This window comes from Bombus vosnesenskii, unplaced genomic scaffold (assembly GCF_011952255.1).
Source record: "Bombus vosnesenskii isolate JDL3184/JDL3185 unplaced genomic scaffold, Bvos_JDL3184-5_v1.1 scf7180000013266, whole genome shotgun sequence".
NCBI lineage: Eukaryota > Metazoa > Arthropoda > Insecta > Hymenoptera > Apidae > Bombus > Bombus vosnesenskii.
The window spans coordinates 6,879,191-6,894,117 of NW_022882926.1; the positions used below are offsets into that span (position 1 = coordinate 6,879,191).

General features: G+C 44.0%; 1 long non-coding RNA gene across 2 annotated transcripts in view; it reads left to right on the forward strand.

Annotated features, from left to right (window-relative positions):
- LOC117243629 overlaps positions 1–14,927 on the forward strand; it is a 69,412-nt gene that overhangs the window by 22,682 nt on the left and 31,803 nt on the right. For both annotated transcript variants that reach the window (XR_004495483.1, XR_004495482.1), the window contains exon 3: positions 4,991–5,111. This is a non-coding gene — a long non-coding RNA (uncharacterized LOC117243629). The remainder of the gene's footprint in view (positions 1–4,990; positions 5,112–14,927) is intronic.

Sequence of the window (14,927 nt, forward strand, 5' to 3'; positions counted from 1 at the left end):
CGTATCGCGCGACCGGCTGCCGCTGTACCGGGTGGTCGCGGAAACCAACCCTTTGCCAGTTGTCCTTTTGCTCGTGATCGCCGCGCGAATTTTATTCTGGGAAGACTAATTCCGTGGTCGTCTCGATCATACCGATTCGGTTCCCGGTTCTTTCGCTGCCTCTTTTTGTTTCGCTTCAAATTGTCCGGATTTCTGTCTTGTCTCTCCCGTCCAGACGATGCGTTCTATTAATACGGAGATTTTTATTTATCGTCCATGCTCTCGCTGTTTTGTAGCGTTTCGTTTTGTTTGCATCGAGAATGGTATACGTACGACTCTTTCTCGAAGAGACTGAAAAATTCTGGTAAAAGAATCAATTTCACTGTATAATTATTCGACGAATTAAACGTCTAAAAGTTAAAAACCACGGAAATAAAAATACTTCTGGATGAAGTTCAAGAGTAAAAGTTTACTTCGACCGTCGATAACTCAGTTTGTCTACGGAGGATTAAAAAGTTGATAAAGCGTTCTGCGTCGGATGATGCTCGCAGAACCGAGGCTATCTTTCCTCGCTTATCACGTTTAAAATCGACGTGTAGTAATTGTACGCCAGCCTTCCTGACAGGGTTGCTTCCGAGAAATTAATCTCGGCATTATTACCAGGGTAACTTCTCCGTGTCGCTTTATTTTCGACGTACCGGCCGACCCGCTCGTTACAAGTAAATCCTGCGGTGGCTGTTAACACCTTCCAGCCTCGAGTGTAATCGCCGATCTAACCGTTGCGGAACTCGTGTTATCGACGCAACGTCCTCGAGAGAACCCCCGTTAAACCCTTCGTTCTGACTGATTTACGCGATCGTGATGCTCGTCCGACGAGAGTGGGCCGATTCAATTAGCGGCCATCTCGTTGAGAGCCACTTCGAACCTCGAATTTCCTCGTGTGATTGCCTGTGAGCTTGTTCAATTAAAAAACGCTGATTTATCGCGTCGTACCGCTGACTTTTATGAAGAGTTTAGGAGATTTAGAAGTTTAAATCTTAGAGTTAAACGACGGGGAGGAAACTGTATCGGGTGTTACGAGTTTTAGTGGATATTAACGAAGAATTAGAAGTTTTCACGAGTTAATGAATTCGTGCGTAGTACTCTGTAAATAACATAAAATCCACCCACGTTTCTTTTTATATGTATCTCTCAATTTTGTATCTCTCAATCGCAAGTTGATAGTATTTAACCTTAAGAAAATAATGCAACGTCAAATCGAAGTTTATCAGCAGTAAATACGGCTGAAAGTAAGTACAAAGGGAGCAGATTTGTTTGTATTTCTAGATACGTTTCACCGTGCACGCCTGCGCGCCATCTTACCCGAGGCGTGATATTCATTTTCTTCGATACGTTTGACGCTTATGGCCGTCCGATCGACAGCTATTGAGATGTTATCAATGGACGAATAAGCGTTTCACGCCGATTGACTGACGTCCCTCCTAATTACCTAGAAGATGCCCGTCGCTTTGCCAAATGGAATTATTTTCTAGTTGTCAATAGGACATTACGATACGGCGTTGCTTTTTTTCACACGCTCCTTTCTCACGCTCTTTTCTCGCACTTTCAAAATCTCCATATTACAACTTATTTCTGGACATCTCTCTACGCATCGTTCGCAATAGGAATTTTAACGTTACTAGAAATTTTCTTTCCGTTTTCGATATTCTATACTCGTTTGATGTTCTTGCAAGTACTTTCGCTAAACATGGAACGGATGCCTGCAGTTTGCAGAATCTCTCGTAGCAATCATCCAGATATCATCTCGACTCTTTCTTCGCCTCTGTACGATCTTACGGCGAAAGCTGAGAGACGTTTTCTCGCGAGTGCGAGCGCTGTCATGGCAAAAACGAGGAAAAACTGTTAACGAGACAGCGTCAAGATCGTGCCGGAATCTCGCCGCCAGTGGCGACGCTACAAATGCGATAATTTATTAGGTAAGAGCCGCTCTCTTTCGAATAACCGCGGCATGGCAGCGCGGAAGGGATGAGATGAAGTCGTTAGAAAAACATCCCCCGAAACGGCTGTCTCTTTGATTCACCGTTTCCTGCGCTCTCCGCGACCGATTTCGTTGTATTTTCGTCCGCTTCCACAGTTTCGTTCGCCCTACCTTCGTAGCGCTTTCCCTCTCGAGCAGCGCAATATCCACCGGGCTGTCTTACTTTCTTATGGCTCTCCCTCGTTTCTGTTTCTTTTTCATAGCCCGACTTGCAGCGCACTCCGAGCCTCGTCCACGCGCCCAAGAAAAACATTTCGGTCGTCGCGGCGCGCAAAGGCGGGCGTGCAGTCGAACGCGCGTGCGCTCACGCGGCACGGGCGTGTATTTCACCGTACTTCTTCATGTCCGATGTACCTCCCAGGAGTAGCTCGTGGACCATTCGTAATCCCTACGAAAAATGGCTATAGTTGTTTGGTTTAACATTTTTTCTTGCTGGATGGTGAACAAACAGGAGGATGAGGACGAAACATTTTAAAGTTATAAATTATATCTTAAGATTGTAGTTGATTGGACTAAATAGTTTAACTTTTGTCTGATAACATGTTCGGTATATTAGGAAGGAAATCCAATTGAATAGAAATAATAAAATAGAAGTGTTAAAATTATAATCGACGAACAATTAGGCTACAGTCTCGTTCGTACGAATGTCGAGACGCGACTCTTGGAATTCGATATACTATTTCTCCTGTGCTTAATCTCTCTCGAAGCAGGTATAGCTTAGACTCTTGTCCTCTCTTTCTCCAAGTAGGTATAGTCAGGAACGATCCTAACGATTATAAGCTGAATTTACGCGTTGTCAAACATGTCCGGATACAATAATTCCACGAACCATCGTAATAGCATGCGCGCTAAAAATTACACGGTCCGGACCATATCCAACAAACGAGCACGATAGCTCGGAGAAGTTGCAAATTCACTGTCCATTCTAGATCACGCACGCCTATTTGCGTCGACGACGGCTGCGTGCACGCCCAGGTGCGTACCCGCCCTAAGGTGCACGTGCATTTCTACCCGTAGATTTATGCAGCGAACAGAGGCGAAGGTACGTAGGCTTAACGAGAGCTACTATGACCTACTTACACTGGCCGTGTGTATTAATCAAACTTCCAATGGAAGTTCGACGTTAGAAAATAAAATAACGTTAACACGGAAGAACGTATTACGGGGAACTAATAATCGTAATACCATAAGTCAGCCCGCTGACATTTATCGCGAAACAGAATTTCACGTTTATTACCGTAAAGAATCTTTCCTTTATATCCTTGTTTTGTATCTTTGCTTTACTAGATGCACGGTACTTTTTAAGGGTTGAAAGCACGCGATTTACATCGTTATGATTTTTGGCACGCCACGTAGGAAGAAACAGGCGAGAAGTTGGAAAAAGTGAACTAATTTGGCGGGAAGAAGAAGAGAGATCAAGATATTCGGTGGAACGTGAATTTCAGGGAATTTAATTGGAATTCCCTTCCGCGCGACCTGAAAACTGGACCTTGCTCGTTTTAAGCGGTTCTCTGTCGCATACCGCGGGGACACGCGTTACCACGGATCGTCCGGACGTGAAAAAAGAGAAGAGGCGAGGTGACCGACGAGACGAAAAATAAATCCCCGCGGAGAGAGAACAGAGTGGCTCTCCTCGCGCTTTTATCTCTCGTCATCACTTTCTCCTCGCCGCGTGATTTACGCTACTCTTGTCTTCCTTAATTAGGTTAAGGCTCTCTCGTCCCGCTGTTTTGCATCCGGAGACAGGGAGAAAAGGAGTCCCCGCTTCCGATACGACCGCGAAATCCACTCCGACACCCTTGTTAAACATTAATCGAGGCGCTGTTCGCATTGTACCACGCCGGAACGATTTATGCCCCGAACCGTCGAGCTCTTTCAGCCAAACAGCTTTTCAGAGAAATTTATTACATATTTACATCGGTCCTTCCTCGCAATGCCGTTGTAACGACGTTGTTCTTTCTTCACGGCGAATCGTGTTTTTTTACGCGATGACGCTCCAAGAATGGTACCGCTCGAGTTTGAGCAATACACCGCGTGGCGACACGTAGCGAAACATTTCGATCACCTTGGATTCGTAAACAGATCTTTTATCTCTAGAAATTCGACAGAGTTTAGAACGTCGGTCGTTCTAAACACCCACGAACCAGTAATAATAGAAGTCCTATAAATTTTATGCTTTCAGTGGTAGAAGGATTTGGAAATTTTCGATGTGCTCGTTGTTCGATAGCGTAACTAACTTCACCTTCGAAATTTCTATGAATCTTTGTAATATTCGCGTTGTCGCCAAAGCTCGTAAATCTTTCCCCGTCCAGGTGTTTTCTCACAGTATCCACGATGGCCAATAAAAAATATAGCAGGGGGACTGGCATCGTTTTAAGTAGTATACGCCTTCTACGTCGCGGTTGGTCGGCCATTGCGTAGTTGCAGTCGCCGAAGGCCGTTCTAGGTCGTTCGGTAGCTGCCACTAGGCAATGCTTCTCAAGCTGCTTACCTTACGCAGCCGATTCGACGTGACTTTTGTCCTTGCCAGGATTGAGAACGCGATTTGATTCGATCGAATCATGGCATGATCGTTTTATCCATTGTACGTAAGCGACGTACGATCGCGTATCACGTGGAAATCGTATCGTTTCATCGATGATATTAACGCGTTGCTTGTTAATACGTTACCGATTAGAATTTTAAAAATAATTCAAATTTCAATCAACTTTTTATTACTATTATTATTATTCTTATTATTATTACTTATTCGTTAATATGGACGAGATAAACCTTCCGTTACAGTAAGCGTACAATTACACGACTGTAACGTGAAATAAAATGTATTGGAACGATATTCATCCTTTTAATCGCGCGATGAACGTTTCATACTTTTAGCGAAAGGTTAAACTCTACCTTCCGGGCGTTGGTGTTTGGTTTTCAACGGGAAGAAATATTTCGAACGTAACGCGAAATCGACGTCGTGTGTTTCAGGAGAAACCTCCTCGTGATTGCGAAACCGCAAGGCAAGCGGATTGTTTCGGATGCTGCTGACAACGAGGCACACATCCCGGTACGGTCACGAGGAAAACCTCGAAATTTATTAACTTGTAAGGTACGTTCTTGCATGTGCAACGCAGCCACCCAGGACTCGATAAAACGTGCTTTCGTTACTTTCTCGTCGGTCCCCCTTTTTCCTTCCTCTTCATGCAGAGTTACACGCCGCTTGTGCTCGCTCGTTTATTCGTTGGTCGCGCGATAAAACTCGTCCGGGTTAAGGCGGTACGCCTCCCATCGATTCTCGCGAGGAGGCACCCTTTTCATTTAAACTGGCTGCCGCTCGTAAGAAATGACGTTGAAAAAAAATCCGCCCGCAGATACACTTCCCTTTTAACGATCGCACTTAACCGCGACTTTTCTCGCTGACGCTCGCTGTCTGCGAAATTTGCGATCGCGGCCGCGATGCTACGAGTATAAATACGAAACCTTTAACAGCGATGTTTGATCTCTTTCTTTCTTTCTTCGCTTTTCTTTTTTTATAAAACTTTGAAGTTTCTTTGAGCACCGTTATAAATTTCCCGTTATTACGCGTACAGTTTTTTCGTTTTGCTTTCGTTATTTTCATCAATTAGGAAATTGGGCGGTCCTATGTTTTTACGTACTACTCTTCCGAATGCTCGTTTCTTCGGTCGAAAGAGATCCTACGCTTGTTAATCTACGCGAAATTTATTTTCGACTATAGATCCGATCCGATCTAGAATTTTGCTGATGTTGTTTACAAGTCGCATGGCAAAACAATTCCAATATTTCCCGAGAAGTATGTCCAAACTTTTGGCCAACGTTCATAAATCATTCCTGTTATTCGACAGTGACGTTATCGTTTTCACCACGTCACGCGTACGCTGTTCCAAAAATGATCGTTTCGGAGCAGTTGCGTAATTCCATTTAGATCGTAACCAGTCAACGATACATCATTGTGGTATAGCGCGCTCGAATACTTGACCGGTCAGTCCACGACAGAAGCATCTAGCAATGACGTCTATTTTCCGCGATTCCGCGGACATGCGAGCCCCGACACTGTCTATGGTCAACTATAAAGGCCATCTGTTCGCTTTTAGAGTCCCCTTTATACCAGCGGTGACGTCATTACGCGCACAGATAAACAGAGACGAACACCCACTCAGCATCGCTATCGTTGCTCGTTGCTCACCTTTTCCACTTTGGTCACACGTTCCTCTTGGTTCAGACACGTTCGCCAACTGTTTCTCTATCCAAGATCTCCATCATCGAATTTTGTTTTAACCGTAACCGGTCACCGTCGCTTCGTGGCTGTGCTATTATACGACCGGCATTTAACGACTGTTCGTCTAATTTTCGCGAACCGCCTTTCCGAGGAATCTTTCGCGCAGCTGGAGGTGCTTTTTGGCACGGATAACGCGGCTGGATTTATTGTCATTCGTAAATCAATGGTTACGCCAGTTTCCTGCGGCTTTACGAAGCGTTCCCGCGCTCCGCCATGCGTTCACCGACACCGATTCTCTCGCGCTTCCATTAATCGTGTCACTTCTAATGACCTTTCTCTTTTAACTACACGACGTTTAACGCTGCTTTCTTAATTTATGCCGGATAATTGGATCGAATGATCAATTAACGCGATCTTCGAGTATTCCCTTCTTCTGCTTTATCTACGCTTATGTTTCTTGTACAGTATCTTGTACAGAGGATTATTACATTTTGAGAATTTTCCTTAAAAAATGAGGTAGAAATGCTTTCTACCTCAACCGTAACATTTTAGTATGAAAATGCAGCGATATACACGAGCGATATATATCAAAATATTAGACCCTGAATTCTCGGAATTGCTGAGAGTGAAATAAAGCTTTTTAAAAATTCGAAGAAATTCAACTGAAATTTAGCGTAAAAGAAAAACAGCGCAGGGGATCGTGGAGACACGGAGCTCTAGTCGAAAGCTAGAAAATTAGCGAGCGTGACGCGAACGCCCCTCGGTGGCGTTCCAACGAGTTATCCCGTTTTCACATTGGCCCGTAGCCAGGCGTCCCGACGCTTGCCGAGAGGGTGGACCGAGTCCGGCCGAAGACGGCGTCCCGGCGTCGAGCGTCCGTCAGTGCGTGTGTGACATGGCTGCGAGGCGCTACGGCGACCTAGACGCCCTCCACATCGCGATGTGAACATACCCGCAGCGTCCTCGAACGATCGCTGAACGATCCTTCCACGTTCCTTCTCTGTTGACGATCTTCTCTATTCTGTCGCGTTGTTCTGCTTCGCGACGTTTTTCACGCGATAGCACAACACGGTATATCGTGATCGGATCGCGACGACCTACGACCTCGTTCGAAGAAATACTCGAAGAACGTCTTACTGCGAACTTCGAGCGTGAAAGTTGGTCGCAACTTGGTCGACGAACCTGTAAGAAATTTCGAGAACGAACTAGGATACAGCGTCGCTAGGAGCTGGTATTATCGAACACGATCACGTGAATTCTGTTTACGTTTCGAGGACAGTGCGCCTCGGAGTTGTGGGTGGAAACGCAGGTTGCGCAGAGTGACGAGAAACCTCGCGTGGTGTGAGTGAGAAGCGGGTCGAGGAATTGAGGATATTGCATAACTGGTGCGATAGTTGAGAACGCCTGAAATTTCGTCAGGGAAGTTAAAAGAGGGGCTTGGAGAGTTGGAAAGTGAACGTAAGTTAGAAGTGATGTGTAATTGGGGTTGGTGAGATCGTTGCGGTTTCATTGACATGTTGGGGACAGAAAGAACGGTACATCAGACGAAGTGGAGAGTCGAGTGGTTGGTTTTCATTATCGAACCTTAGAATCTTGTGTGGTTGTGTCTCGCGGAAACGAAGCCGAACGTATCATTCCTGCAGCGAGACGATGTTGCATTCCCTGTTGTAAAGAAATCGTCGAGGAGTGAGCTTTTCCTCGACGTTGTACATAAATGCTCACAGACCGTGGACCACAAAGTATACTTCTATTTAATGGACCTTCATAGGTTAAGAACTGTATAAACTACTATTATCAAATTACGATCGTTAAGCGAGAACGTTTGCTTCGTGCGACAGAAAGTGTAAATTAGTGAATCTCAGAAGAAACATTTCTTTCTCTTTCTCTCTCTCTCTCTCTGAACCAATTTTCGTATTTATATTTTCATTTAAAAAAAGGCGATCCGTGTGGTATCAGTTTTGGAACGGTAGAACCTCGTGGGTCGTCCAATTTCCCTTTCAAATAACTGTGATTCTGATGACTACATAGACGAGGAGGGTGTGATATATCGACGAATCGGGTGACACATACGCGGTGAGATAAACATGTCATTGATGTATTCCGCGGTATTAGCGGTGTTTGAGGATGACCGACGTTATCCAGGATTTTCAGTAATACCGGGCCGTGCGAATGATCGGACCGGCCAGTGCGTGTAATCCGCTGGGGGCGCTTGTCAAGATCGTTTCGGCTGTCGTGGCTTGACAACCGCCTGGACAAGTTATGTCGGGCCAGTGACGCGAGCAAAAGTTTGGAGAGAGGCCGATGCGTCTGTCGACGAAACGGTGGCTTCTACTCCGCTCGAGTGAACAAGAGGAAGACAACGACGAAGAAGCAGAGGAAGAAGAAAAGGAAGAAGACGAAGAAGAAGAAGAAGAAGAAGAAGAGGAAGAAGAGGAAGAAGAAGACGAAGAAGAAGGGGGGCGTGCTTGAGAGGAGCGCGTGCAGCTCGTTCGACCTGCTCTCTCGTCGTTTGCACGCGTGCAGCTCCCTGTGGTGTGCACGTGCGTGGCTGCGTGCGTGTGTATAGTGCAGGAACCGACGATGGAATATCGGTGAGGTCACGAGGTCACCGCAGAATGCCTGAGCCGAGGGCGAAGCGCTGTAAACACTGTGACGGTACGGCACCACTTGGCCTCGACGGGTGTGCGGCTTTCTCCACTGCGCACGGGGAACACTTGCTCCGTTTCTAACTCGAACGTCCAACCCTTCTGACTAATCACATATTAATAAAGTGTCTTTTTTTAATACCAATGTCAGCTTCTTTTAATCTTACGCTCTAACTTTTATTAATCCCTCATCCAGGTTTGTTCGTCAGCTGCTGTATGAAGATGTTTGGCATTGCTCGTTGATGTTTGTCTCGTGTGTTATTGTAACGATGTTATTGATATTTTAACGATGGGTTGGTTTGGTAACGACGCAGTGACACTGTTTATGCATGAAGGTTTCTTCTGTTTGTTTTTTGTTTTTTTTTTTTTTTTAGGAATTACGGCTTTAAAGAGAGATTTGTTTGACACCGAGGATGTTTGAATATATCTTAGAAAGGTCGGGATATTAGGACCTTTGGGAGTTGTAACACGAATGATACCTTCGTTCTTTTATTTACAAAGATAATCTCTTTCGTTAAAGAAACAACGTTTGTTTATGATGCAATCATATCGATTATTACAAACCATACAGATACTTACGTTATATTATAAACAGTCAGAATTTTGTATTTGTTATTATCGCCAACAACACGTACTCTATCGAATAAAACGTATCTCGCCAAAGCTGATGTTAGTGTTCGAAAAAGAGCATCACGAATGTATCGTTAAATTGCTTGTTTCTCGGATTCTATCCTAGGCTGTTGAGAAAAGCCAGATGGCGGGATCGTAAAGCGGACGAAAAGTCGTATTTCCGGCGAAAAATCTGTGTTAATTAGGGACACAGAAGAGACCATTTTATCTGTTCATTTATTCCGCGGCTGTGGCCGGACACTTGGACCAGGCTTGAGGCAGACCAAGGCGAACGCACATAGCGCATTCCGATCGGATGGCAACTACGTCCAACTACATTCCCCTCCGCTTCACCCTCGTCTTTTGCCTTTCCTCTTCTTTCGTCTCTCGCGCTCCGTACCGCCAGTATTTTTATCCTCGGTTATTCACCCTCTTATCTGCGAATAGAGGCGCCCCTTATCCACCTGGATTCATGCCTTCTTTCCGCATGTGTCACTTCTTATCCCTTCTGTTCCCTTCCAATTTCGTATTTTACCAGTAAAATCACCTCCTCGAACCTCCTCAACGATCACTTCGTTTTTCCTTTTTAATTCCTTTCATATTTGATCAAAGACGATGACGCAAGAAGCGTAGATTCGCTGTTTATATTTTCAAAGCAGAATGTAGCAAAGTCGTGGTATTTTCTTGCAGGAAAATGGGAGTTTCGGCGGAAATATTTGCGGAATCGGGCTCGGAGTGTCAAGAGATGTTAGTGGCGGGGCGGTTTATTTGAATTTCTTTCTCGATCGATCGTCTATGCAAACAGCGAAGCGGCCGGGAATGGTAACGATCACTTCGGGTATTGGCCTACATTTTTTCCCGGCGATTTCGCTTCGCCGGTCGTTTCGCTGCCCCGTATCTCTTTTTGTTTTTCGAAACGTCAAAGCGCCGTTCGGCCAGATGGCCGCGATTAAAAAAAGGATCCCGCTCTCTCTCGCGCGCGTCTTACGTTTCCGCTAACCGGACTCGGCACCGTCTGCATCCAGAATTCTTAAACAAAATTTATAAATACGCGATGTCGGCTCTACGTTCTTTTCCGTGCGATGTGCGCTAGGTCTACATCTTGTAAACACATTTTCACGGACGCTTGCAAGCTCTCGTTTCGCGCTTTGCTACACCGATAGCGAAACGAAGGGATGTTATGAGATTCGAATTTTACGTTCCAAATGCCAAGGTCCTGGGTAGGAATTTATTGCACGAAGAACAGATAGATAGTCTCGGCGAGTGTTCTGCAAAAAACGATTTTTCATTCTCCCGCGATCCCGAGCATCATCTAAGCTTCGATCGTCCAGTCATTTCAAACAGATTCTACCTTCTACTTTTTTCTTTCGTTATTCTTATGAGTTACGTACTCGGTGACAGTTGCGTTTTATCTTCTGTTCTTCGTAGGCCAACTATGTTTATTCCTTTACAAATTGCACCATTAACGAAAAACATTCTTTTAAATCGACGATATCTCGGTGTAATTATACCAAAAATCATACGTTTACCACTATAATCATGCCAAGAGGGAGCCTATATTTGCGAGCTACGAGTGTTTAAGTTGGTCAAAGCGTTTTTATTTTTATACAGTCCTTCGTAAGACTAATTACACGTATATATATCTAGTGGCTGCGAAGTGGAGTCGATAATGGGGTCTAACTCGAAAAGACCCAGAATACACGGGACGGATTGTAAAGCGACAGCCAGACGGTGATGTATGGTACAGGGACGAGTCGATGATTACGAGGAATCCATGCCTTCATCTTTTGAGGGCCGCATCGTTAACGAACGTCCGCCCCTTTTAATTACTTTCTTCATTAATCAGCAAGGTGGCCCCGGTGTTATAGGTCGGTGACCTTTCAGGAGGAGCAAACGCCCTGTCACGAGTTAATCGACCATCCCAAGAAACCTTTTCGACGAAAAGAAATCTAGTCAACTGTTTCACTCTATTCTTATCGGTTAGTTCATTTTCAGTTCGATTTCACGTATCTTGTCTTCTTCCACCTTTTTCTCTTTTTTTTTTTTTTTTATGTATGGACTTTGACGATGATTAGTCTAGTCGGCTTATATATTTCTGAAAGACTTGCGAACGATTTTACAAAAGATTCCAGGATATTGAAAGTTACGATTCGCTCGATCGACATTTATTACCAATATTACCATCGATCGGAGCAGGACCGTTGAAACAACGGGCATTAAAAGCACGATACGCGAATTCCACGTCGATGCATCAACGTTTAATAATACGCAATTGGAAATCGTAACGAACTACCGTTGTTAGATCATTGCTTTGATTCGATTTAACGTGGCATTATATTACGAAAATTGAAAAACACAGTAAGCGGCAGTTACTTTCGTCCAGAGCCATTGAAAAATGTCATCGCCAGATGTTTTGAACCTTTCGATCGCGTCGAATGCTCGAGAATGATCGTCTATTCCGAGTCTTCTTCTTTCTCTTTCTTTTCTCTTTCTTTACGAGATCGTTCTTGTTCTTCAGAGAGGAAAGTTTACCGAGGGACAGTGAAATATCGTATGTTCTGGGCCGTACACTGTCTTTATTTCCGCGCCTTTTTATTACCCGTTACGTAAGCCCGGAATTATTTCGATCTTTATTTTCTTCTTTCTCGGTTTCTCTTACTTTTCGTTGCTTTTGTGATATTTCTCAAGGCCACGGAATCGTTATAAAATCGCGTGGGCGAGCTGGACAAATGTTCGATCATGCGACACAGGAATGCGTTGAACGTCTATAAATTTCCATCTAAAAATGTCCAGCTTGTTCAGACGCACATCATGTCTTTCAAACTTTTTGTCTTACCCCTCACTCTTTGCCTCTTCACGCTAATTAAAACTTGCCACGAGGATACTTTGAGTCTAGCGATTAGAACGATCGAGACGATCTGATTCGTTGCGCTGATTTTTCAGTAGAACCAAAGGGAGAACCGGCCTGGCTGGTGTTTGATTTATAGGGACAACTTTCCAGCGCGAATGGCACTTACTTTGCGACAATTTAATAGACTCTTAGATATCGAACATGGCCGAAACGTATATCTAGATCTGTGAAATTTGCTTTATTCATTGTGAAATGTTTTTTACGCGTCGGAATTAGCCATCATGCAAGAACATATGTGAAACCGAATTAAGCGTATTTTTGCTCCCGAAAGGGTTCAATTAAAGCGTTGTCGACTTGTCGGATGGAGTGGCACTAAACGCGTGTCGTAGGTTCACGAATAACGTCCGTAAATTCAGAGTCCAACAGCTGTCGATGGAAAACTAAATCTAAATTTAATCCTGACCAGTCCGATGAGATTCATTCTGGACAATAGACTTCCAACCTTTCAACGTCTCCGAAATGCCAACGGTTAGAACAATCCATGGTGCGCGTACGCTTCTCCGGAGTTCTTTCAATAAAGTTATAATAAGAAAAGTTATAGCAAGGAAGAAAACGTAGATTCTGTATTTTAAGCTTCCGATCGGGTTTATAACATTTCGCCTTCTATTAAAAAAAAAAAAAAAAAAAAAAAAAAAAAAAAAAAAAAAAAAAAAAATATGAAATGAAAGAAGAAAAAAGAAAAGAAAAGAAAGACAATTTTCCCCAAAGTTGACGCTTAGTACCAACTCCAAAAGAAAATCGTCTCTTAGCCAGACTTCTCCAAATTCTCTCAACCTTCGATAATTTATCTCTCTCTCTCTCTGTAATTGTCATACCGCGAATGGGTCGATTTTGCTTCCAATTTTCAACCCCAAATCTACCTTTTATCGAGTTCCTCGAATTTGACGAGGATCGTACCTGCGACATGACCTTCGCAGGATTGTCTGGAAGCGAATTTGGCAGGCCGATGGTCTAAGGACGCCTAGTTCGATTATTTATCGGGACGGTATGTACGATGCGTGGGCAGCGGTCGCTCGTGTTCTCGCTGCTTTTCATTCGCTGGCCACTTTCCAAACGGCGACACCCTCACACCTTTTGCTCGAACACATATTCGCGTTTGTGGACGCCGGTCTGTTCGTGTGGCGCATCACTGACACGCGTCTCGTACGCGCACCTCGTGTTACAGTTACGTCGTAGCGATTACGTACGAGCTCGCACGCGCGCTACTCTACCTTTTCCACGTTTTCCCCTCCCCCTTCCGTCTTTCTCTCTTTCTCGCTTGGCTCCATCCCTCTATGCTCGTTTGTCGTCATTCTTATTCTTTCACGAGTTATTATCATTGAAGGTGTGACACTATGTTCGACGAGTTAGAGACGATCTCTAAATTCATGGACGATGGCATTGAGAAGATCATCCACGGATATTGATCGTCTTTCTGGCATTTGGGATATTTTTGAAATTCTGTAACTTTATTCTATAAGAAACTCAGTGAAATCGATGTTTGAACGAATTGTGTGACTCTGGTTTCGAGAGATGCTGTAAGTATTATAAAATCTTTGCCATGTTCACGGAAGTTTTAAATAGAGGAAGGACGTAAAAAAGATGAAATGTTAGTTTTATTTCTTTATCGTTGAACGTTGAAGGAAACAATGTTGAGAATTAAACTGCACTCGGATATTTTAAACTAGAAACTCGTTACTTTTGTTTTACGACAGGTAAATTCTTGACGACAGACATCGGAATATTCTTGGATTCGAATATCATATTCCGGAAGTATGGTCGTCCAATAAGAAAATGCACAATGTATTAATAGATTTTCTTTAAAAATAGTTTCGCTATGCGCCAGACGCGCTGAAACAAATTGTAAAGCTGCTGGCCTTTTCTAGGATTTATCTCGTCAGTCTCTCAATTACTCCACGGGAACGCGGAATCTTCTTTTTCTTCTTTCTCTTTTTCCTGTCTTTCCTTCTTGCTCGCCCGTTTCCATAACAACGAGGAGACGGTACGTCGGTGTTTCTTATCACAGAAGATCGGTCGAGGAAAGAAGAATCAGTCTGCACGACAGAAAAAGAAACTTTCTATTCCTGACCACATGATTAGGCTTATTTATGGCGATGTAGAAAGAGAACCTAGTACGAAGATACGACGATGAATGTTTCCGTTTCCAGAAATCACGGAGTTATTTGACAAGAGCGACGCTACTTGCTACTTTCATCCCTCTTTTATTCTGAGAAACATATCTTGAAATTCTATTATTTCTTCGAACTTCCTCCGAATTATTTTTCACGAACACCAAGTCAAGATCAAGGACAACCGTTACGTCAGACCTTCCTGCTAGCAATTTGCCTGAGAAATTAGACCTTCGTTTACAATTTATCTACTCTCGGAGAATTTCTTCCGGCTCATTCGAGAGAGACGCATCGTCGGAAAAATAACTAACGAAAAAAAAAAACTAACGAAAATAAAATAAATGTGTATCGACGTCGCGTCGCGTTCAGTGGCGCAGAAGCGGATCAGCGATCGTTTTCAAACAATCCGCCCATA